General features: G+C 39.9%; 1 protein-coding gene across 22 annotated transcripts in view; it reads left to right on the top strand.

Annotated features, from left to right (window-relative positions):
* Positions 1–442: 442 nt before the first annotated feature.
* SCMH1 (Scm polycomb group protein homolog 1) overlaps positions 443–23,883 on the top strand; it is a 163,761-nt gene continuing 140,320 nt past the window's right edge. For 17 of the 22 annotated variants that reach the window (XM_034650246.1, XM_034650200.1, XM_034650225.1 and 14 more), the window contains exons 1-4: positions 443–566; positions 10,243–10,319; positions 15,401–17,299; positions 17,690–17,773. The gene's annotated coding sequence lies outside the window, so the exon portion shown is untranslated. Of the gene's footprint in view, positions 567–9,142; positions 10,320–15,400; positions 17,300–17,689; positions 17,774–23,883 lie in introns of those variants that run through there. The other 5 variants (XM_034650181.1, XM_034650184.1, XM_034650195.1 and 2 more) reach the window with 5 other exon arrangements.

Below are 23,883 nucleotides of genomic sequence, written 5' to 3'. Positions count from 1 at the left end.
TAGTGTACTAGAGGAGACAGAAGTAATAATTGTATTACGGTATAGTAAGTGCTAAAACAGTGGTAGGTGCAGTATGGTAGGATTTCTATATATCTGTTGTGGGCTAAATTATGTCTCTTGTTCCCCTCCCCCTCAAAATTTGTATGTTGAAGTCCTAATCTCCAGTGTTTCAGAATGTGACCGTATTTGGAGATAGGGCCTTTAAAGTGGTAATTAAGATAAAATGAGGTCATATGGATGGGCCCTCGTCCGTTATGACTTGTGTCATAGTATGAGAGGTTAGGACAGAGATACACGCAAAGGAAAGACCATGTGAAGAGAGGGAGAAAACAGCTGTCTATATAAGCCTAGGTGAGAGGTCTCAGAAGAAACCAGCCCTGCTAACGCCTTGATCTTGAACTTCTAGCCTGTGAAACTGTGAGGAAATATATTTCTGTTGTTTCAGTCCGTGGTCTGTTACGGCAGCCTGAGCACACAAATTTACAATATCCGTTCCAGAGGACTTTATATCTCCTTCTGCCTGGGAGTTTCAGGAATGCTGTAGATGACACTGGGATAATGGGAAGGTAAGGAAGGGTAGATAGTTACTGTTGCATATTACTGAAGGATGTCACACACATTTTCTTATTTAATTTGACATACATAATAACCCTGTTGGGTAGGATTTCAGATCATTATAAACTCTATATACTGATAAGAAATTGAGGTGCCGGTGGAGTAAATGATGTGCCCAATATCAAACAGGTAGTCAATGTCAGAACAACTCAAAACTACATCTTACTACAGATTTTGTATTTTGTCCAGAATGATCCATTGCCTCCTGTGACCTCCTTTTTAAGACCCTGTGCTGTCTGAGCTTCTTACTGTTTCTATTGCAAGTCATCACGTATTAATTTCTGTATATTTTGAAACACATAAAGGCTGCTGCATTGTTTTTTCCCTCTACATTTACTGTAAATGTTACAATTGTTAGCTTTTTAAGTTAAAGTATATTTTTATTGTATATTCACTTTAATTGCTGTGTCTGTTCCTCATTGGCATATTATAGCATATTCTCAAGTGTTTTCTTATTTATTATAATTGCTTTACACTCATGCTTATGTAGACTTCCTCTGGGACATTCAAACTTGATGGAAGTAAAGGCTATTTTAGTCATTATGTCCTGCGAAGTAAGAGAAAACATGAGAGCCAATATACTTGTTCTTGGAGAGATTTAAGAAGAGAGCAGACAACCATTTGTCTTAGATGATTTAGAATTTTAGACTTCCAACCTTGATATTTTGGTGTTCAGTCTTATCTCCAGTTACCTCCAGTTACCAAGGACTATCAGAAAGTCTTCAAACCAGATTAAATTTTTTTTTCTTTAAAAATCAGTGAATTTTAAAGGTGAATTTGGGAGTGTTAAAGTTTTGTGTGTGTGTTTTTTTTAAAAGATTTTATTTGAGAGCGAGAAAGAGTGAATGAGCACGAGTGGGGGGTAGGGAGGGGCAGAGGGAGAGGGAGAAACAGACTTCCCACTGAGCAGGAGCCCTACTCAGGGCTCAGTCCCAGGGCCCTGAGATCATCACCTGAGCCAAAGGCAGACACTTAGCCGACTGAGCCACCCAAGTGCCCTGGGAGTATAAAAGTTTATAAGGCCTAATAGGCATAGAGAGTCGTAATTCCAGATTAAGGGCATAAAGTTAAAACATCCAGTTTCTTTGTGTGTTTGTTCAGTTTTTCATTCATTGATTCAACAAATGTTTATTAATGTCTACTGACTGCCGGACACTGTGCTACATACAGTGACAAAGATGAATGCCATAATTTTTAAAGTGCAAGGACAAGCCACAGAACTAAAGAATATATATGTGGTACGTGTATCAGCCAAATACCCTACCTATAATAATAAAGGATTCTTACAGATAGATTAGAAAAAGACAGATTCATAGAAAAATAACAAGGCATAAAGGAGGCAATCTAAATATTTATTGGTCATTGACCAGTAATTAAAGGCAAATTAAAACTCTAATGAGATGTTATTTCAAACCTATTAGACTGGCAAAAACTAAGAAGTCTGATGATATCAAATATTGTTAGGATGTAGAATTGAGGGAACTCTTAGATACCGTTGATGGGAATAGAAATTGTACAATCATGGCAAAGAACAATTTGGCAATATCTATTAAAACTAAAGCACATATAACCTGTGGCCCAACAGTTCTAGGTCCAGGGTTGTAAAACTGGAATCTCATTCTCTCAACTCTTGGCCCAAGAAATCTAATGGAGGGAGGGATCACCAAACATTTGAGTGGCTTCTCTATGTCAGGTACATAATAGGTACCTGAAAAAACATGAAGGCATGTGAAATTGTTTCAGGATTTATTTATGCAGTATAGAAGTAATAACCAGCATCTTCTGTGTTTGTGTATACATATCCCACTTTTTTCCAGAACGTATTTAAAGCATACCAAGTCTGTGGAACGTACCATACTAACAAAGGGAATAACTTTTGAGTATCTTTCAGGCATATTGCAACATGCAGGTGTATGTCCTCACCCACCTGCAGAAAGGTATCACCGGCTCCACTTTATGCATAAGCAGACGGAGACTGAAAGATATCTGGCCAAAATCATAAATTGATGAGTGATAGGACTCTTTCAAACCCAGACCAGCCTGACTTCAACCCTGACCCCTTCATATGTCACCTTGTGCACTCCCCACCAGCAGCGTTACATAGTTCTGAGACTCTCTGTGTAGGAGGCAAGGATGACTTGTAAGAATTGACTTTTTTTTTTTTAACTGAAACCATGGTTAAGGGGGGACTACTATGTAATTTAAGCCCCCTGTGTGCTCTTCCCAGCATTATTTCCAGTCTTTTCTCCCCTACCTTCCCATTCAGAGATGCCAGCTATCCCTATAAACTTTTTTCACTTCAGTGCCTCATGCATGTAGATGACAAAAATATGCCAAATGCTACTCAACAGAGAGGACTCAGACAAATGTAGAGGATTCTTACCACATAATATTGCCTGGTCACTGGAAGCACCATGCCATTATTTGGTAGGATTTTTGTAGCTAAGTTCCCATATTTGCTTCTGAACAAAAGTGATGCCGTTCATACAGGAGTGTTATTTTATTGGAGCTGTTTGTGTGACACTAAAATAGTGCTAATACCTACTGCCATTACATATGAGTTGCGTAGTTATTTTTTCTGCAAATGCTTTATAAGTTTGATATGATTCTTGAGTTATACTAATTTAGAAGTCCTGATTGAGTTTTTAAGAAAAAACTTTTTGAGAAGTCTCTTAACACAGAGTTTATAGTTCTTCTGCTAAGTGTATTTTCACCCTCAGTTGTAGTTGTACCTACATTTAAAGGAAACCCTTCTTAGAAATCTATCTTCAAGGACATATTCTGTAAATAATTATTAATGACCCTGGATATCCTCTGTCTATATAAAAGCTTTGAAAATATTACTAAACAAATACCAGCAGAGCCAGCAATTCTCTTGCTTTTTTTTCTTGCTCCAGAACTTACACTCCAGGTGACCCAACTGTTACCCTCTGACTTAATCACTTAAGGCAGTTTTACCTCGTGAGTAAACAAGGCTTGGTGGTTTGGGCTGAGTGCTATTAACTGCCTTAACAATGAGTAGATCTTTTAATGCCGACCTAGACACTTAGGTGTCGGAGTTGTCTTTTTGAGAACTACTATTTGAATTTGTTATAACGTTAAGTAATGTTTTTGTTGACTTCTTTATTCTCAACACTAAAAATTTTCTTTTGATATGTTAAATTCCTTAATGATGGTGTTTGAATAAACTATTAGGCTGAAAAGAGAAATGTCAATGCAGACAATTTACTGATTTGCTGGTGTTTCTGAATATTAGTTATCGATGAAAACCTATGTTTAGGTCCCTAATACAGTAAATGTTTACGTAGTAAGCACTCAAATACATGTTGGTTAAATCCAAATTTGAATTAATGGACTATTTTCATGATACATTTTTTTTTTCTTTTTTGTGCTCCTTCACCTTATATTAAGAGGGAAATGTATTTTACACTGACTGTATTTTGGAAATAGATTTGTTGTGTGATAGAAAGGGGTTTAAATATTATGTCTTTCACCCCTAATCTAGCAAAATGATACTTAGTTTATCTCATTGATCAGACATGTTTAGCAATCCCTGATATATTTGTAGGTCTTGCCTTTTCCATGAATTAAAGGCCACAAGATCCTGGTAGGCAAGGCAATGTCTTACACTTTTCATTCCCCACTATATGCATACTGTGGTAGATTCTGATATGGTGGCGGGCTCTTGGTATGTTTTAAATAAATATTGTTATAATGTTTTTCCTCTGTATTGCTGGAAATAACAATTACTGTTTCATCAGTATGGGAGGAGACAACCAGACTTTTGTTTTCCCAATTTGCTTGATCATCTGGAACACGTATTAAGAATAACCGATACCTTGGGGTGCCTGGGTAGCGCAGTTGTTAAGCGTCTTCCTTCGGCTCAGGGCGTGATCCCGGCGTTATGGGATCGAGCCCCACATCAGGCTCTTCCACTGGGAGCCTGCTTCTTCCTCTCCCACTCCCCCTGCTTATGTTCCCTCTCTCGCTGGCTGTCTCTCTGTCAAATAAATAAGTAAAATCTTAAAAAAAAAAAAAAAGAATAACAGATACCTCGACTTGGAGATTCTATATTTGTAGATTTGTGGTAGTGCCTCCGGTGATCCTTTTGGAAAAAGCAGTGCTCTAGTTTTTTTAAATGTTGGTAGTATATTAACACTTTTTGGTTGTAAAGAACAGAAATCCAGCATAAATGGATTGAAGCGAAGAAGGAATTTATTGACTGACTTAGTTGGAAACAGGGCCTGGTGAAGAGAGTTATTAATAAACTTCCCCTTGCTTCTAGATTGTATCCCAACTTTATCAGGCAAGGAGTGCATAACAGAGGTGCTTGAAAGGACCCTAGGAGAATAAGACTCTGTTATGTCTCAGTCTTATCCGTAGTTGTAGGTCTTGCCTTTCTGCCTTTACTCGTACCATTTTTAGCCCTGGGTAATTTTCCAGTTCAGCAAGCCTCCTGTGCAGGCTCTAGGCAGAATGAAACTTTTTTAGAAAAGCCCTATTTCCTACCCAGTGTTTTCAGATTGTCCAGCTTAACTCAGGATTGATATTCCCCATTATGCACTGGTATGGCCTTACAGGTTATTCAATATTTTGAATGTCTCCCCTATTTCATGTTAAGCAGTTTCTTTTTTATAGGAACTGATTGAAAGCCACCTGTATAGCCAGTACACATCACATCCTGCATTTTCCCTACCATGTGTCTTTGCAGTATACCTTGATAGGAGTGAGTCCTGTACAAAACAGACCACAGTGCGATCAGCTTTCTCATGCCACATATGGATGGTCAACCTCTCATCATGAGAACCTGTTCTGTTCCTAACCTTAATCCAGTCAGTTCTACATTTTAGGGATCCCTCTTCCAAATACCAGTTTCGGTATCATATGGGTACTAAGGGTTGCAAGCAATAGAAACCAACTCCGGTTAACTTTGTCTACAGCAGTGACTCCCAAACCTTGCTGCTTATCAGAAACACCTAGAGAGATTTTTAAATTAAAAATCCCATCAGAAATTAGTATCTTTAAAAAGCCTTCTAGGTGATTATGATGCTTGCCCACTGTTGCCTGTTTCAGTGAACAACCTCCAAATTCATCTATTTGCCCTGGCCTGAAAACTGGTACTTGTTTCTGAAATGACTTTTTCTCCATTTTCAGTTCATAAATAATACCCATTAGGTCTGTATTCTAAATATCTAATGAGTCTTTTCACCTGTATTTTTTGTTCTATCCTGAGGCGTCATAATTCCTTTTGGACCATCGTATTAAACCCCTAAATGGTTTTCCTGCTTCTCCTTTTGCATGTTACCCCCTCCCCGCCGTCAGTGTAGTCACCACAGATCTGCCACCTCTTTGCCTAAAATCTTTCAGTGGCTTCCGATTACGCTGGAAGTACAGTATTTGCCCTGCGGTCTGCATGACGCGGAGTGTGCTCTCCTAGCCCGTCTCACAGGGTGCCACCATCCCCTGGCTACATTCCAGTCACACTGGCACCCTTTTTGTTCCTTAAGTATGTGAAGCTCTTTCCTGTCTCTGAGACTTTACACATGCTGTTCTCTCTGCCTGGGATGTCTTCCCCTGATGCTTGGTTAGTCCTTTCTCAGCTTGAAATCACATCTCCATAGAGGCCTCCCTGACTGTCCTTCCCCGGTCACTGTTTATTTCTGTTTTAGCACTGAATCACGAAAGGTAATTATTTATTTATTTGTTTATTAAGTTCCATGGAAGTGGGATCTTTCCATCTTCTTATATATAACATCTGTCACAGTGCTTGGCATACAATAGCATTCATTAAATATTTGTTGAATGAATGAGTGAATCTTCAGTGCCACCATCCTGGTCCAACCTTCTGTCCTCTTTTCCCTGAATTACTACAGTTGCATTCTAACTACTCTACCTATGACTGTGCTGGCTCCCTTTAATCCATTTTTCATGTTGTTTCTAGGGTTAATTTTTTAAAGACTTGAAGTCTGAAAAAAAAAAAATCCTGGAAGTCTAACTAACAATTGTACTAAAATTCTTCACACTTCCTGTTGATCTTAATGTAGCTTATAGAACTTTAAAAATTATTATTTTGAAAATTATGGTAGCATATACATAACAAAATTTATCATTTTAACCATTTTTAAGTGTACAGTTCTTTGGCATTAAGTATATTCACACTATGTGACCTTCACCACCATCCATCTCCAGAACTTTTTTCATCTGGCAGAACTGAAACGCTGTACCCATTAAACAATAACTGCCCGCTTCTCCCTCCCTCCTGCCCCTCCAGCTACCATTCTACTTTCTGTCTCTGTGACAGCATGTATTTTGACTCTTCCACGTACCCCTATGAGTGAAATCATAAGGTTCTTTTGTGACTGGCTTATTTCACTTAGTATGATGTCTTTATTCATCTATGTTGTAGTTTACAGAACTTTTAATGACCTGTGTGACCTCTTTTCACTTTGCTCCTTGCTTTTGCTGCATCAGTAATACTTGTTTTCTTTCTGTTCTGTGGGCTGTCAGTGCCCCATCTCACCTCACGGTTTTTTTCTCATGCCTGTTCCCTCTGCCTGTTGTGTTTATAATAGTTGTAAATGACACATCTATGTGTATGTTTTGGTAGACTGTTATCTGTCATGATGGCAGGGATCATACCTTCTGTTCAGTATTGTGTCCCTAGCACCTAGTATATGGTAGATGTTTCACTAGATATACATATCTACATATGTAATAGAGAATATTAAAGTCTGTTGAATTAATGAATTTAGGTCTGGAAATTGATGGCTTAAGGTCTTTCTTCCTCTAAAAATCTACTACCATGTCTAAGCCTTCCCTGACTACTTTAGTTTGCAGAGATCTTCCCTTTCTGTGAACTTAAATGTCCTTATTCATTTGCCAGATGCTTGACATTTACACAGGTAATCCTTATATCATCTGGAATGTTCTATTTTTTTTATATTATTTATGGTTTATATTTACCAGTTGATCTTCTTCCTCTAAACAGCCACTGGAGTTATTTTTCTAACTTTCAGAATTACAGAGCTGATCAGTTGTGAAACCTCTAGAGCAGTGCTTCTTAAACTACATATGTTGAAGGAGCCATATTTTTTTTTTCAAGTTTTTATTTAAATTGCAGTTAGTTGGGATGCCTGGGTGGCTCAGTCAGTTAAGCATCAGACTCTTGATTTCTGCTCAGGGCATGATCTCAGGGCCATCTTGAGATGGAGCCCCAGCATGGAGCCCTCCCTCCTCCTCAGGGCTCTGCACTCAACGGGGAGTCTGCTTCTCTCCCTCTCCCTCTGCCCCTCCCCCAGCTTGCGCACTTGTGCACACACTCTCTCTTTCTCAAATAAATAAGTAAATCTTTTAAAAATGAATAAAAAATAAATAAATTCCAGTTAGTTAACATACAGGATAATATTAGTTTCAGGTGTAAAATTTAGTGATTCAGCGTTTACATGCAACACCATCTTAGACTAATAAGTTTATAAATAAAATAAAAATAAATTATTAGATGAAATTTTTTGAAGTCCAGGTATAAACTTCAAAATGTTATTAGATTGAATAACGTAAAATTGTTCTGTCAAATTGTAGTACAAAGTTTCAGAGTTTTTACTTTTAGTTTCTTTACTTACTACAAACGGTAGCCTTTCGCTGGTGAGGACTACACACTGAATATTAACTAGCAGCACTTTAGGTCTCTGTGTAGGAACACTGGTAACGGGATGTCAAGGTGAAGCAGACTGTAGACTGATTCCTTGCTTCCCTTCTATCTGATAAGCTCTTAGTTATATATTGTGTTTTGCCTAAAAATGTGTTTGAAGATAGTTCTTTGACTAAAAAGGGTCTGAAAACCTCTAGGCTGCAGAATATATTCCTGGATCTTTATCTGATTCTAACCTGGTTTTCTGATTCAGTCACTCCCTCCTGCCACATACCCTATGCTCGAGCTACCTGTCATTTTCCACAGAACATCATACAAGCCCTTTCATTACTTACTACTTTTCTACTTCCTTTTGCTTATTTAGAATTTCCTAAATTTTCTTCTCTGCCTGGAATAAGATGCATTCTACAAATTCTAGTTCAGAAGTCACCTCCTCTATGAAGGCTTTTTCAATTCCTTTAGACAAAATTGGTCTCTACTTTTCGTATACCCATAATGACTACATGTTACATTCCTTTGTAATGTATTTTCCTTATCTATCTCCACTTCTAAATTAACATGGTTCAGGTCTTATCCATTATTATATCCCTAGCCCAGGGACTGATGCATAGAGTATTCAGTACGTATTGATTGGATAAATTGGGAAAGTCGTCAGTATTTGGTACATATGTCAGAGAAGCTTTTTATTTGGTCTTAGACAAGCTGCATGATTTTCTCTTCACTAGGGAACATATTCCTGTATGTTGACATACATAATAAGAGTTGAAATATATGTCTTAGAAAATACAGGGGCACCTGGGTAGCTCAGTCGGTTAAGTGTCCGACTCTTGGTCTCAGCTCAGGTCTTGATCTCAGGGTCGTGAGTTCAAGCTCTGTGTTGGGCCCAACCGGGTAGCCTACTTAAAAAAAAAAAAAGATACAAATAAGAACCTCCTGGCCAGATACCTTGTGTGGATATGCTTTAAAGCCTCAGGGCAGAGGGTGGGAGGTATACAGAGAAGGAGTTAAAACTGAATTAGCCTTGAAATTGGTTGAATTGAAAAGTTTGGAATCTGACTTTTTAAATAGCACTCTTGTTTTGTTTTATCTTAATTGCATTTGTCTGTTCTTACAGTTTGATGAGTGACCTTTAAGTAACCTCTTACTGGCAAGAAAAGACTGGCCTATGGAAAAAATACAGGATTTGAAGTCGCGTGACCTCGATAGTCTAATCCTGGATTTAGCAATTACTAGCTGTGTAACTTTTACCAGTTATTTAAACTCTCTGAGTCTTGTTTTCATTTCTAATGCAGATACTAGTATTTGCCATTTGTGCCTCGCAAGCTTGTGAGGACCAAATGAAACAGACAATATGAAAGTGCAGGTAAACCCCAGAAAATGTGCTGTTTGTTACCAGCTTCGTGACTTCAGAGAAGTTAAAATCTTTGTACCTCAGCTTATTCCCCTATAAAATGGGAATAATAATACCTATATCATTAGGTTAATTGTGAGAATTAAGATACTCATAAAAAGCATGTAGTGTGGCATAAAGTACATTCCTTCGTTGTGCAGCCATCGCCACCGTCCATCTGCACAACTTTGTCATCTTCCTGGCTGAAACTGTCCCCAGAAACAAAAACTCCCCATACTTCCCTTCCCAATCCTGGCAACTCCCATTCTACTGTATGAATTTAACCTCTGGGAACCTCAGATAAGAGGAACCAAGCAGTATTTGTCTTCTTGTAACTGCATGCCCTTTTGAATTTCAAAGTACAGTGTTAATAATGATGCTAATTGTCGTGATAATTCTAATGACTACTATTTACTTTTGGGGTTAGGCACATTGTTTACTTAATCTTTGCCGTGTTGGCCAACAAATGACCTATCCATCTCATTTGACATTTGAAGACGGTGAGGCTAAGGAGATTAAATCATTTACCTAAGGTCACAGGTATGTGAAGCATCAGATGAAGAATTTATTCTGTGTTTTCCTGACTAAGGCTCCTGCTGTGCCTCCCACACCAGAAGTTGAAGTAGGCCTGACTCCAACCCACCTTGAGACAGCGCGGGAAAGGACGTAAGCATGTGTCATGGCCTCCTTTTCTTCTTACATACCGGTTTACCTTGTTCAGATTTCTAAAAAATAGTGCAAAGAAAGTTCCAGTAAGAAGACATGAACTTTTATATAAGTGGGACTCCTTTAGATTATGAGCTCTTATCCAAAAGAGTCATATCTTTTCTTATGTTCCTAGCATCTAACGTAGGGTTGGCATTTAGAAGTCACAAGAACGTGTGCTAACAAATTGTGTGCTCTCAACCTGCCCCTCCTTTCCTATTCAAGTAAGTTGGTCTCTGAGATGGAGACAGCTATAAATACAGTGCCTGCTTTCAAGGAGCTTAGAGTCTAGTTGGAAATGACACATGTAAAAAATTACCATCACCAAAATAGATTCTTTTTTTTTTTTTTTTAAAGATTTTATTTATTTATTCAACAGAGACAGAAACAGCCAGCGAGAGAGGGAACACAAGCAGGGGGAGTGGGAGAGGAAGAAGCAGGCTCATAGTGGAAGAGCCAGATGTGGGGCTTGATCCCATAACGCCGGGATCACGCCCTGAGCCGAAGGCAGACGCTCAACCGCTGTGCCACCCAGGTGCCCCACCAAAATAGATTCTTATTAGAATCAGTTATTACACATGCTGACTTTAAGCGGCTCTTTAAAAAAAAAAAAGTCATGTTGTATTTCAGTTACTTATGAGGCTTAGTTCATATAAAAAACATTTTGGGGAAAATTAATGACCATTGCTTCATGAGTCAAGGAGTTGGAAGCAGTCCCTCCAAACACATGCACATATCCCGTGGTGAAATTCCCCCAACTGCTGCCTGCTGTCAACCCAGTGGTGCTTGCCACTCTGTGGGGTCAGTGAGGAGTGATTGAGTCAGGCAGGGGGTCCTTCAGCTGAGGATTATGTCCTTGTGTTGCATGAGCACATGAGCTACAATCCCCAGATACTTAGCAAATGCCCCAGCCCTTTTCCCTGGTGGACATTCCATTACGCATTAGCTCAAAACCATTATTTCTTAGAAATAATGAAAAGCCTGATTCTGCATATGAGAAAAAGTTTAAGAGCATTGATTAATATATAATGTGTGAGGGAATGATATATGAAAGTCAAATAGCTGAGAGGCCAAGTGACTTTTTTCTCGTATAGCATATTTCCTATTTTCTATCATTGATTACTGTTGGGTATACCAGGCCACCATAGGACTCAGTTATGGTATATTCTGTTAGAACCCAGCTCTTTCTGACACCACCTGGTATAATCCAGTTCAATTCTGACACTAGCCACCCGGAGTTAGTATCAAATTGCATAGGTTTAAGGGAACATGATTCCCAGCAAGACTGCCCCCACTTCAGACGCCAGCCTCAAGTGAGGTCCTCAGGCCATCTGCACTTCTAACCAGCTGGCTGCAAATCTGCTGGTTCCTGGGGCCTCCCTCGCAGGTTCAGCAATTCACTAGAAGAACTCAGAACTCCGGAAAGCGCCATACTTGTGATTACAGGTTTATTATAAAAGATACAAATCGGATACAGCCAAATGGAGAGACATATTGGGTGAGGTCTAGATGAGTTCCCAAACACAGAGCTTCCATGTCCTCTTTCCATGGAATCAGGGCATCCTCCTGGCACATTGATGTGTTTACCAATTAGGAAGCTCCACTGATCTTCTGTGTCCAGAGTATTGATTGGGGCTTTATTATATAGGCCCTGACAGTGGGCTGACCCAAAGCCCCAATCCTCTAATCCCATGATTGGTCTTTCCAGCAACTGGCCCCCATCCTGAGCCATCTTATTAGCACAAACTCGTGTGTGATCCAAGGGGCTTATGAATAACGAAGATATTCCCATCACTTGGAAAATGCCAAGGGTTTTAGAAGCTGTGTGCTAGGAACCTGTGACAAAGACCAGTTAAATTTTTATACAGCATATGGTACATGAGAGAAAGTTTAGTATAGTGGTTAGGAATAGTGTAGTGGAAAGTTATTTTAGTTCTTTTCCTCATGAGGTGCAAGGCATTTAACACAGTACTTGGTACTTAGTAAATCTTGGATATATGTAAGTATTAAGGAGTATTTTAGTTTCCTAGGACTGCTGTAACAAAGTACCACAAATGGGTGGTTTAGAACAATGGAAATTTATTCTCTCATGGTGTGGAGGGCAGAACTGTAAAATCAAGGTGTCAGCTGAGCCGTGCTCCCTGGAGGCTGAGTGGAATCTCTTCCTAGCTTGTGGTGGCTGTCAGTCCTTGACATTCCTTGGCTTGGAGCTGTGTCACTCCAATCTCTGCCTGTCATCATGTGGTGTTCTCCCTGTTTGTGTTTCTGTTCACATGTTTTCCTCTTCTAAGGACACCAGACAGATTGGATGAGGGCTCACCCTATGACCTCATTTAGCTTGATTATATCTACAGAGACCCAGTTTCTAAATAAGGTCACATTCAGAGGTACCAGGAGTACATAATTTTGGTGAACACAACTCATAACATGATCAATAGTGAATTCAACATATAATAGTCCACCCTCTGCCCCCCCATTCATGACCTTCCATTGTGCAGAATACATTCACCCCCTTCCAGCATCCCCCCAACGTCATAACCCATTCCAGCATCAACTGTAAGTCCAGAATTTCACATAAATATAATCAGCTCAGAAAGTCCCAGATCTCCCTGATGGCTAATGATGTTGAACATTTTTTCATGTGTCTGTTGGCCATTTATATGTCTTTGGAGAAGTGTCTGTTCATGTCTTCTGCCCATTTTTTTTTTAAAGATTTTATTTATTCATTTGACAGAGAGAGACAGCCAGTGAAAGAGGGAACACAGGCAGGGCGAGTGGGAGAGGAAGAAGCAGGCTCCCAGAGAAGGAGCCCGATGCAGGCCTCGATCCCAGAACGCTGGGATCACGCCCTGAGCCGAAGGCAGACACTTAATGACTGCGCCACCCAGGCGCCCCATCTGCCCATTTTTTTTACTTAACTATTTGTTTTTTTGGGTGTCGAGCAAGTTGGTACAGCCACTTCAGAAAACAGTTTGGAGTTTCCTCAAAAAGTTAAAAATAGAGCTACCCTATGACCTAGCAATTACACTATTGGGTATTTACCCCATAGATACAGATGTAGTGAAAAGAAGGGGCACATGCACCCCAATGTTCATAGCAGCAATGTCCACAATAGCCAAACAGTGGAAGGAGCCAAGATGCCCTTCAACAGAAGAATGGATAAAGAAGATGTGGTCCATATATACAATGGAATATTACTCAGCCATCAGAAAGGACGAATGCCACCATTTGCATCGTCATGGATGGAACTGGAGGGGATTATGCTAAGCGAAATAAGTCAAGCAGAGAAAAACAATTATCATATCACTTATGTGTGGAACATAAGGAATAGCATGGAGGACATTAGGAGAAGGAAGGGAAAAATGAAGGGGGGGAAATCAGAGAGGGAGACCTTAAACCATGAAAGACTATGGACTCTGGGAAGCAAACTGAGGGTTTCAGAGGGGAGGGGGTTGGGGGTATAGGTTAGCCCGGTGATGGGTATTAAGGAGGGCACGTATGGCAGTGAGCACTGGGTATTATACGTAAACAATGAATCATGGAACACTACATCAAAAACTAATGATGTATGGTGACTAATTTGGCATAATAAAAATAAAATAATTAAAAAATAAAAGTAAAAATACTAAAAAAAAAGTCCCAGATCTCATTTTCTAAATCAAGTATGGGTGAGACTCTGGTATGGTCCATCCTGGTACAAAATTCTCCATCTGTGGACCTGTGGAACCTAGAAAACAAGTTATCTGCTTCCGAGATAGGAAACACATTTCCGTTACCAAGGGAAAATGGAGGGAATAAATGGTCACCAGTCTGAAGCAAATTCACAATCATGGCAAATTCCATTAGATTTCAAGGCCTGAGAGTGATTTTCTGTGACCTGATGCTCTGTTCTCTGGCATGATAGGACACCTCCACCTTTTTACACCTAGAGGGTCCCACCGACCCAGGCCTCTACGTGCGTGGCTTTCCCCTTCGTGTTATTCTTCCTTCATTTTATTCCATCTTTGTTCCCTTCAGTCTGGTCTGGACTCTGCTTGTTTAAACTTCTCAAAAACCTCGTCAGTCTTTCATGTAGTTCATGGGGATCCAAACCTTCTGACAAGAGGCTCCAAATCGTTCCTGGATAACCATATCTCTATTCCTAGCTTTTGAGATGGTTGATTGTATCCATGAGTCACAGGCAAACGATTGTCCAGCCACACCCTTGGCCCTATTTCTAGAGCATGTCGTCTGGTTAGGCAGAGAATTTTCCAAATCATCAAGTGCTGGTTGCTTCTTGCCTAACAGTTCATTCCTCAGTTTATCTCTGCTCATATTTTACTGTGAGCACCAAGGAGAAACTAGGCCACACTTCAGCACTTCGTGTGGAGATTTTTTCAGCTAAGTATCCAAGTTTATCACAAGTTCACCCAAAGACCGAACACAATTCAGACAAGTTTTCTGCCACTTTTTAACAAGAATTGCTTTTCCTCCAGTATCCAATAATGTGTTCATTGTTTCCTTCTAATACCTCACCAGAAGCATCTTTAATGTTCATATTTGTACCGAACATCTCTTCAAGGCAGTCTAGGTTTTTTCAGTTAAGCCTCTACCCATTATCCAATTCCAAAGGCACATCCCCATTTCTAACTATTTGTTAGAGCAGCACCAAAATCAGTACCAAAATCTGTTCGTTTCCTGAGGCTATGAGAAGCTGAAAGAGGCAAGAAGGTATCTTCCCCTGCAGGGTTCAGAGAGAGCGTTGACTCTGCCAAAACCCCGATGTCAGACATCTAGTCTCTAGAACGGAGAGAATAAATTCCTTTGTTTATTACGTCCAGTTGGTGGTACTTTGTTATAGCAGATTCAGAAGCCCAAAGAGGGGCGTTACTTGGAGGTACTGTAGTCATTAATGAAAGACAGTGAGCATGTAGTATCTGCCTGTATCCACAGGGTTTCTTGCTACTTCTCTCTCTCTTTTTTAAAGCGTATTTATGTCCAGTTGCACTTCAAGTTTACTTTTGTATGTTAACGGCTTATGATTTACCTTTGTTTTATCTCAGGAGAGCAACTTTAAATCATTGGTAGGAATGCTGTGGTACCAAGAAGGCTTCAAACTTTTGGAGGAGTGGCGGCTTTAGTTTTACAGACCTTCCTTCTGCCAGAATGCCTCGTACTGGTTCCCGGCTCTCATGCATACTGCCTCCATCCGGGTGGAGCGTGAGGACCCCAGTGGTACTTCAGTTAGCCCTTGGATAGATATTTGACCCGTAAGCGATGAATTGCATGATGAGTCCTTTACCATTACTTCTAGTGGACATCTGTGTTTTTCAGTTTTGAGTTATTTTTCAAGAACACATTCTTTGCCTGTTGTAATGAGGACTGATAGTTTTTTTTGGATTCCCCTTAGTGCCAGTCACAGTGTTTGTAGGTCTCTTAGAAGATACTCTGTAAATATTGTTTTGCATTGAAGAAGGCTAATCCATGGCACTGCTAGTGAGAAACGAGCTGTAGTGATAAATAAGAGATGTTAGTTGCCAGGGCTGTCATTTCAATTTGTCTTGCTAGTGTTGAGCTCATTAATAAATTGCCACAGTGATAATATGAAAGTAATGAACCTTCTGGAGGCCCAGCTGGGGCACAGAGTGCTAGCAGGGACCTTCAGGGCAATTGCCATTGTTATACACAGTTCTGTTAAAGAGTTTCAGGCTCTTTTTTTTTTTTTCCATTGAAACATTTATATTTTGCAAAATCCAAATCCTGTTTTAACATTTTTGTACTTTCTAAGTGAGTTTATTTAAATTCAACTCGACAAACATGTATGTATCTGATGCCTGCTACTGTCAGGCACTGTATTAGACCCTAGGGATGTAAAGATGACTAAGACATCGCTTAGGGCTTTGCTGTCAAACAGGCAAGAGAGGTGTATAAACAAATAATTTTAATACAGTGTTTAAATGCTGTAAGTATGAGCCAGATATAAAATAGAATAGAAAAGGCAATGATTATCTAGGGGAAAGAGCTAAGAGGGCTTAGGAAGAGGAGAGTCATTGATTTCTGAGTTAAGTTTTGAAGGATGAGTTGTTGAGTTGACAAGTTGAGTGCGTAATGGAAAGAGGGACTTGCAGATGAGTTGAGGGAGTGCAAATCATTTAGAGTAAGTTAAGGAAAGAGGGTAAAGAGAAGGAGAAGATGGGAGGATGAGGCTAGAGAAGTAGTCAGGGGCCAAATCTTAAAGAATTTTGGTTTTGAGGGACTGTGTATGCAATGCAAAGGGCTTTGGTGGATTTCATTCCACAGGCTACATGGATCCATTGAAGGATTTTAAGCAGAGAAGCAACATGATGGAACTTTTATTTTAGAAGGATAACTCCAGTTGCCATACACATGATAGAATTGAAGTAGAGAGAAACCAGATAGAAGGCTTGACTAGTTTTGTACAAGCAAATAACAACATGGTAAACTGCAAAGAGCGTGACTGAGATTGTTTCAAGTTCCAGTTCAGCCGCCTACTAGCTCTCCAACTCTGAAAGTTCCTCATCAGTGAAATGAGAGTAATAGAAATCTCTCACTGGGTATTATGGAAAATCATATGAAATAACATGTATACATGGAATTGGTCCAAAGAGCTGAGTATAAATATTAGCTGTTATATATCAACTTGTGGTTTTGCGGAGTTTTAGGTAACCTGTAACCAAGTTAGGATTTTCAAGAAGCATTTGCATTCTCTTTCAATCACTCTCCTGATAAAACAAAGAAATCAAGAGGTTTACAAACCTTTTAATTTACATTAGGATTCATCTTTCAGGATTTTTTGAACATTTAAAAAATAACATAACTAAAGCTTTTTCCTTCGGACGTCCTGCCAGACTCGGAGGTGGAGAATCAGGCCTAATGTCCTTTTTAGTCAGTGGTGCAATGGGAAAAGACGACAGCCCTGGTTCAGCAAGTGAGCTTTTTAGGTAAGAAATAGCATCAGCGTTTACTCTGCCTCTGTTTCTTCGAGTGTTTAAGAAGAATAATGTGAACAGGTGTCCTAGCTACCTTGTATATCTGTTGTGAGGATCACATCCTTTCCATAGGTAAGCACTCAGTAAACTACTATTCAAGTTACTATTACAAAGAATGTAGAAATGAATCAGATATGGATCCTAATTTCAAGGGCATTATAGCATTAAAAGAACTGTAAAAGATATATACAAATAACTAATACGAAGAAGATAATATGTGAGTCAGATAGCATTGGAAATTATAAAGGACTTTGAAACTGGAAGTCATTTATATTTTGTATAATACATTGTAAAAAATATTGTTTTATAAAGTGCATTTTACATGTTCTCACTATTTGTAAGGTGCTTCTCCAAGCAAAGGTGAAATAGAGTCACTTTCTTGGAAACCTGTGGAAAATGAATGATAAAGATGGATTAAGATTTTAGGTAGGTTTTTAAACGTATATGTATATTTTTGTCCCAGGTCTAATATTCACTGATATCCAAGTAACTTTGTTAAAGTACTCTTTGAGCCTCAGGTGTGTGTTTGTGGGGGGAGGAGGGTGTAGCATGTAGTGTGTGTAATGGAGATGATGTCACGTACCTCTCAGGTTTGTTGTGATGAATGGTCATTATATGTAAAAGTGCTAAAGAAAACAGTGTTCGTTCCTTCCATTACACTACCTGCCTTTTCACTATTGTCAGATGTTCAGCTTTGAGACGGCAGCTTCTTTGGGATATTTTCAAGTTTATTTTTACTTACGAAAAATTTCAAACATCCAACAAAACCAGAAAGTTTTTGCAATGAAAAACTTCATGTCCACCACCTAAATTTTGCCATTGCTTGTAAATGTCACATATCTATTTTCCTGTCCTTCCACCCACCTGGCCGTATTGAGATTTCTCTAGTGATTCCTTAGGACTTTTCCGAAGGAGGTTTTTTTTTTTTTTAAAGATTTTATTTATTTATTCAACAGAGATAGAGACAGCCAGCGAGAGAGGGAACACAAGTAGGGGGTGTGGGAGAGGAAGAAGCAGGCTCATAGCAGAGGAGCCTGATGTGGGGCTCGATCCCATAACGCCGGAATTACGCCCTGAGCTGAAGGCAGACACTTAACCGCTGTGCCACCCAGGCGCCCGAAGGAGGTTTTTAAACAAGATGGGGTATTTTCACTAACTTGGAAGCCAGGAGTGCAAATACATTTCAGACATTTGTACTTAAATGGCAGTTTCCTTATTTACATTGTTTGCCACTGTGAAGAATTTTATTTACTGAGTTCTTCATTATTTGAATCCATCTGTACTGTTTGTGCTCCTACAGTATCGTTTCCAACCTTAAGTTGTCCCATCACATTTCCCTGAGAATGCCTTCAGTTCATCTTTCTTTCAGTGTCACATTGAGGGTGGGCTTTATATAGTCCTCCTTGTTGTCTCTTTCTCCTTTGAAAGTATCTTTAAAAATTAATAAGAAACAAAAGTGTGCATTCTGTGCCTGCTGGCGACCACTGCAGCTGGAAGCTTTGCTGGCGTGGAGAGGGGCGCCTGCACAGGTCTTCAGAGCTCAGGTATCTCAGCACTTCCCCTCAACTCCCACATTTTGTTTCTGAGAGGGGTTTTTTCCCCAGGACAGTTGGTCTCTTTAGTATGCCCTACCAGGAAATACAACCCTTTACGCATGTTTGGTTATAGGCTCTCAGCATTGAGTGATTTTCTCCATTTTATAGCCTTACTTAGATTATATTTGACAGAAATTCTTCTAAGGTTCTGACTCTCTGATGGTACTCTTCCCTATTTTCCAGTGCTGCCAAGTGTTAGGTGGGTTTCCTTAATGAGCTATGAGGACTGTATTCAGAAAAGTCTTTGAAAAGCTAAGTTATATTCATAATTATGTCTCTCAATTCTTTTCATCCTCTCATTACCTGTTTGTAACGATCCCATGAGATTTGAGACTTACAGATACTAAAGAACCCAGCTCGTTTTGTTCCATTTTGAGATATTTGCCTTAAACTGTTTGTCTCTCGTAAATCACCTGTAAGTTCTACTTACAAACCACCCAAATATTTTTTAAATTCAGAAAGTAGTCACCGTGTTCTGGTTATGTAATTTTGAAATTTTATGCCTTTTTTTTCTTAATGATTAGCATTAATTCATTTCATTCAAAAATACTTATTGAGTGCCTCTTCCCTACCAGGCACTATTCCAAGTGCTGGGATCCAGTGCTGAGTGAACAACACGGACAAAGTTCCCGTGGAGCAGACAAATAAGTAGACAAGGAAAATAGCACATGATGCTAACTGTTGGGGAGAACTAAGAGTGGTACTGTAGAGGGAGACTGGATGACTCTTCTAGATAGAGTGGTCAGGAAAGGCTTCTCTGGGGAGATGATATTTAAGCTGAGACCCAAATGATAAGAAGTGAGCCATATGAATATGCGGTGGAACATTCCAGGTAGTGCAAAGGCCCTCAGGTAGTGAGGAGTTTAGCCTGCATCTGGAGCAAAAGAGGACAGCATGGCTGGAACAACGGGAATGATGAGGGCTGTAGGAGAGGAGGGGTAGAGGGAAGGGTGGGATCGTGTGGATGATATGGGTCTTGTTAATAAAGGACTTGGATTTAATTTTAAGAGCTATGAGGAGCCTTTGGGAGATTTTAAGCAGGGGAGGGACATGATCTAACTTACATTAACAAATAACCAGGATAGGGTCATATGGTGGAGAAAATCACCCAGTGCTGAGAGCCTCTAACCAGAGGCAGAAGATTGCATTTACTCCTAGGGCATGCTAAATAGCCTAGATTTCCTGGAGAAAACCCAAGCCTCAGAGACAAGAGATGGGCCAAATTACCTTGCTCTGAATCCAACTCCACCATTTACTAACTATTTTGGGCAAATTCTAAGACATCTCCCTGTATGGATTTTCTTCTCTATATGAAGATAATATTAGTACCCACCNCGGCCAAATTACCTTGCTCTGAATCCCAGCTCCACCATTTACTAACTTTTTTGGGCAAATTCTAAGACATCTCCCTGTATGGATTTTCTTCTCTATATGAAGATAATATTAGTACCCACCTGGGGCGCCTGGATGGCTCAGTTGGTTAAGCATCCGACTCTTTTTTTTTTTTTTTTTTAAGATTTTATTTATTCAACAGAGATAGAGACAGCCAGCGAGAGAGGGAACACAAGCAGGGGGAGTGGGAGAGGAAGAAGCAGGCTCATAGTGGAGGAGCCTGATGTGGGGCTCGATCCCATAACGCCAGGATCACGCCCTGAGCTGAAGGCAGACGCCTAACTGCTGTGCCACCCAGGCGCCCCAAGCATCCGACTCTTGATTTCGACTCAGGTCATGATCACAGGGTTGTGGGATCAGCTTAGCATCAGGCTCCGTGCTGAGCAGGGAGTCTGGTTGAGATTCTGTCTCTCCCTCTCCCTCCCAGTCATGTGCTCTGTCTCTCTCAATAAATAAATAAATTAAATACTAAATAAAATAATAGTACCTACCTTACTGGGCTGTGAGAATTNGCATCCTTCGACTCAGGTCATGATCACAGGGTTGTGGGATCAGCTTAGCATCAGGCTCCGTGCTCAGCAGGGAGTCTGGTTGAGATTCTGTCTCTTCCTCTCCCTCCCAGTCATGTGCTCTCTCTCTCTCAATAAATAAATAAATTAAATACTAAATAAAATAATAGTACCTACCTTACTGGGCTGTGAGAATTGAACAACTTAATGCAGGTAAAGTGGTTAGAACATATTAAGTTCTTAATATTTAAGTTTATAATTTATTTCCTCTAGATAATGGGTGGTCTAACATGATAGCCATGTGGTTAGTGGGACTGAAGTACTGAATTGTAAATTTTACTTAAATTTAATTACGTGTGTGTGTGTGTGTGTGTGTGTGTGTGTGTATATATATATTTTTTTTTTTTGAGAGAAAGAGAGGGGGGGGGGGGGGGAGAGGGAGAAAAGAGAAAGAGAGTGGTGGGGAGGGGGAGAGGGAGAAAGAGAATCTTAAGCAGACTTCACACTCAGTATGAAGCCCAATTCGGGGCTTGACCTTACAACCCTGACATCATGACTTGAGCCGAAATCAAGAGTCCGACACTTAGCCAGCCTGGCCACCCAGGCACCCCTTGAATTATATTTCTGTTGGGCAGCACTGCTCTAGACTCTGGGTCAGAGGGGAGAGTGTTGGAAGCAGCGTATGGACTGACGTAGGTGCTTTTCCTGATGACACAAGTACCCTTGAAGATCCCCAAACACCTTCATCCAGTGGCGCCTCTCTCCCCATCAAATGAGCGAGCCCTCCCTCTTCCCCTCTTCCTGAATATCAGTTCGTTTAATAGCCTGCCATCCTGATAGTGTTTTATATTCTTCAGGTGTTCAGAGTGGGAAAAAAGTTACGAATCACTGCTCTGTATTAAAGAGTATTGCATAGATTTTATACCTATCAATGATTTTGATGAAATACATTTCTGGGGTTCTCTGAACTAGTATCACCATATAAGATTGTTCTCTGAAATAAAATCCACCACTAATCCTGGCCCAGTGAACCCCAGAGACTTAAAATGAGGAAAAAATTAAAGTAGATTTTAATTAAGGAATGAATTGCTGGTCAAAAGCTGAGGAAGTTGAGAAAAGCATCTTGTGTCCTAAAAGCTAAATTTCCAGGATTAAAAAAAAAACACTCAAAAAGCTAATAAGCAAGCAGAAACTTATCTCTGAAGTGAAACTGGACATATGTTTTTTGTTTTTTTTTCCCTCATGCCTCTTGGTTCCTGCTGGTTCTGTGGTTCTATAGAAAGGTTTTCTGACTTGTGAGCATGAAGAAGGTTCCTAGTAAATACGGAATGACTGTTAGCAGATGGCACCACTCTTCTGCCTTCGCTGTTTGGAATGTTTGTATCCTTTATCCTACCCAAATAATTAAAAAAAAAAATCTATGATCTGCCTTAGCTTAATACCCCATCTCAAAGATTTTCCAGGCCCTCTCAGTCAGGCCGTCTTCTAGAGAAGAGAGCCCTTGCCTGAGATTGCTGTGCTGCTTTAGACTCACCCAGGACACGTTTCACCGGAAGCCCCTTTGTAGTCTCTGGTCTTTCTGATGGCAGAGAAGAAAGAGGTAGTGTCAGAGACTCCCAACCAGAAATGGGTGTCAGGGCGATTGCCTGAGTCGCTTGCAGGAAGACAACTGGTATCACTTGATGAAGTTCCCTTATTTCAGTAACTGTAGGATTTTCTATGAAGCCATAAAATCAGACACTTGTGGTGATGGATGATGAGGAAACAGGAGTGCAGCTTGTTTGTAGTAAATATGAGACCTGCCTGGGAATGCACTGTAGAGTCCTCACCTCCTAGTTTTCTGGTGAAGAATTTGAAGCCTGAGGAAGTGACTCCTTGGTGACCTGGAATGAATCAGGCCAAGTTTAGGCCTAAGTTGCAGCTTAGTTTCTTCTTACAAAGAAACCATAATTGCCCTCAGGTTTGTAATTGTGTAAGATTCATACAAGACCCTGGATAATGCCAGGGAGTCATAACTCACTTCTTTTAGGCTAAGAACCTGAGACTTTGGGGGGGATTTATAGAATGATTTATAGATTCCACTCTGTCGATGAGCCCAGATTACTTTATGTACCTGTCTTAGTGACCTAAGCAGGTGAGGATTTAATCTGCTCTCAGGGCTCTATGTTTGAGGAGGTAGTTTTCTATACCAGACTGTATCTTATTAGACTCTAATTTTATTAACTTGATTCTAAGTTGATCTTGAGATCTCTGGTACCTGGTAGCATAGACATTTTTCAAAGGTCTGCTTGGGCAGTATGAACAGATAAAAAGTGGTAAACGGGTTAATAGTCTCTTACTGGTCCCCAAAGCCATATGAGTCTGACCTCAGATTTTAATTTTGTCACCATGAAAAGCTTTTATTAAGTGGTTCCTGTCTGCAGATGGTGACATGCATTCAAATCTTCACTCTGGGAAACCTTGGGGAAATAAGCCACTCTTAGCTTATTGTTCTGGATGGCTACAGGTTTGTTCGACTGTACATTAAATCTTTATTTTTAAAAATCATTTTAGTTGGAAATTATTCTAAAATAAATTGTGCCTTTCTTCCTTTTAATTTAGTTTAACCTTTTCTTAATGACGCCGATCCTTATGGTGAGTGCGTGTGTGTGTGTCTCTGTATGTAAAGGATACAAAGTTCCATGGGCTTTTTAGTCTATTCCTAACTCCGTTTTTCCCACAAGACCGTTTTTTTAGTGCATGATTTTTACAAAGTGCCGGTTTTCAGGAATCCATATTGTTGTATATAAATGCCTGGAGTTAAGTCTGTGGGTCACAGTCATAAAAGGTTTAAAAACCATTGCACTAGGTAACTCCTTCCTCCTGTTAACAATACCTTTTTTTTTTTAAATAATTTTTTAATATGTTAGTCACCATACAGTATATCCTAAGTTTTTGATGTAAAGTTCCATGATTCATTATTTGCGTAGAACACCCAGTGCACCATGCAATACGTGCCCTCCTTAATACCCATCACCGGCCTATCCCATTCCCCCACCCC

This window comes from Ailuropoda melanoleuca, chromosome 2, assembly GCF_002007445.2.
Source record: "Ailuropoda melanoleuca isolate Jingjing chromosome 2, ASM200744v2, whole genome shotgun sequence".
NCBI lineage: Eukaryota > Metazoa > Chordata > Mammalia > Carnivora > Ursidae > Ailuropoda > Ailuropoda melanoleuca.
The sequence above is the reverse complement of the archived record's forward strand: the minus strand, read 5'-3'. Positions and strand labels throughout refer to the sequence as shown.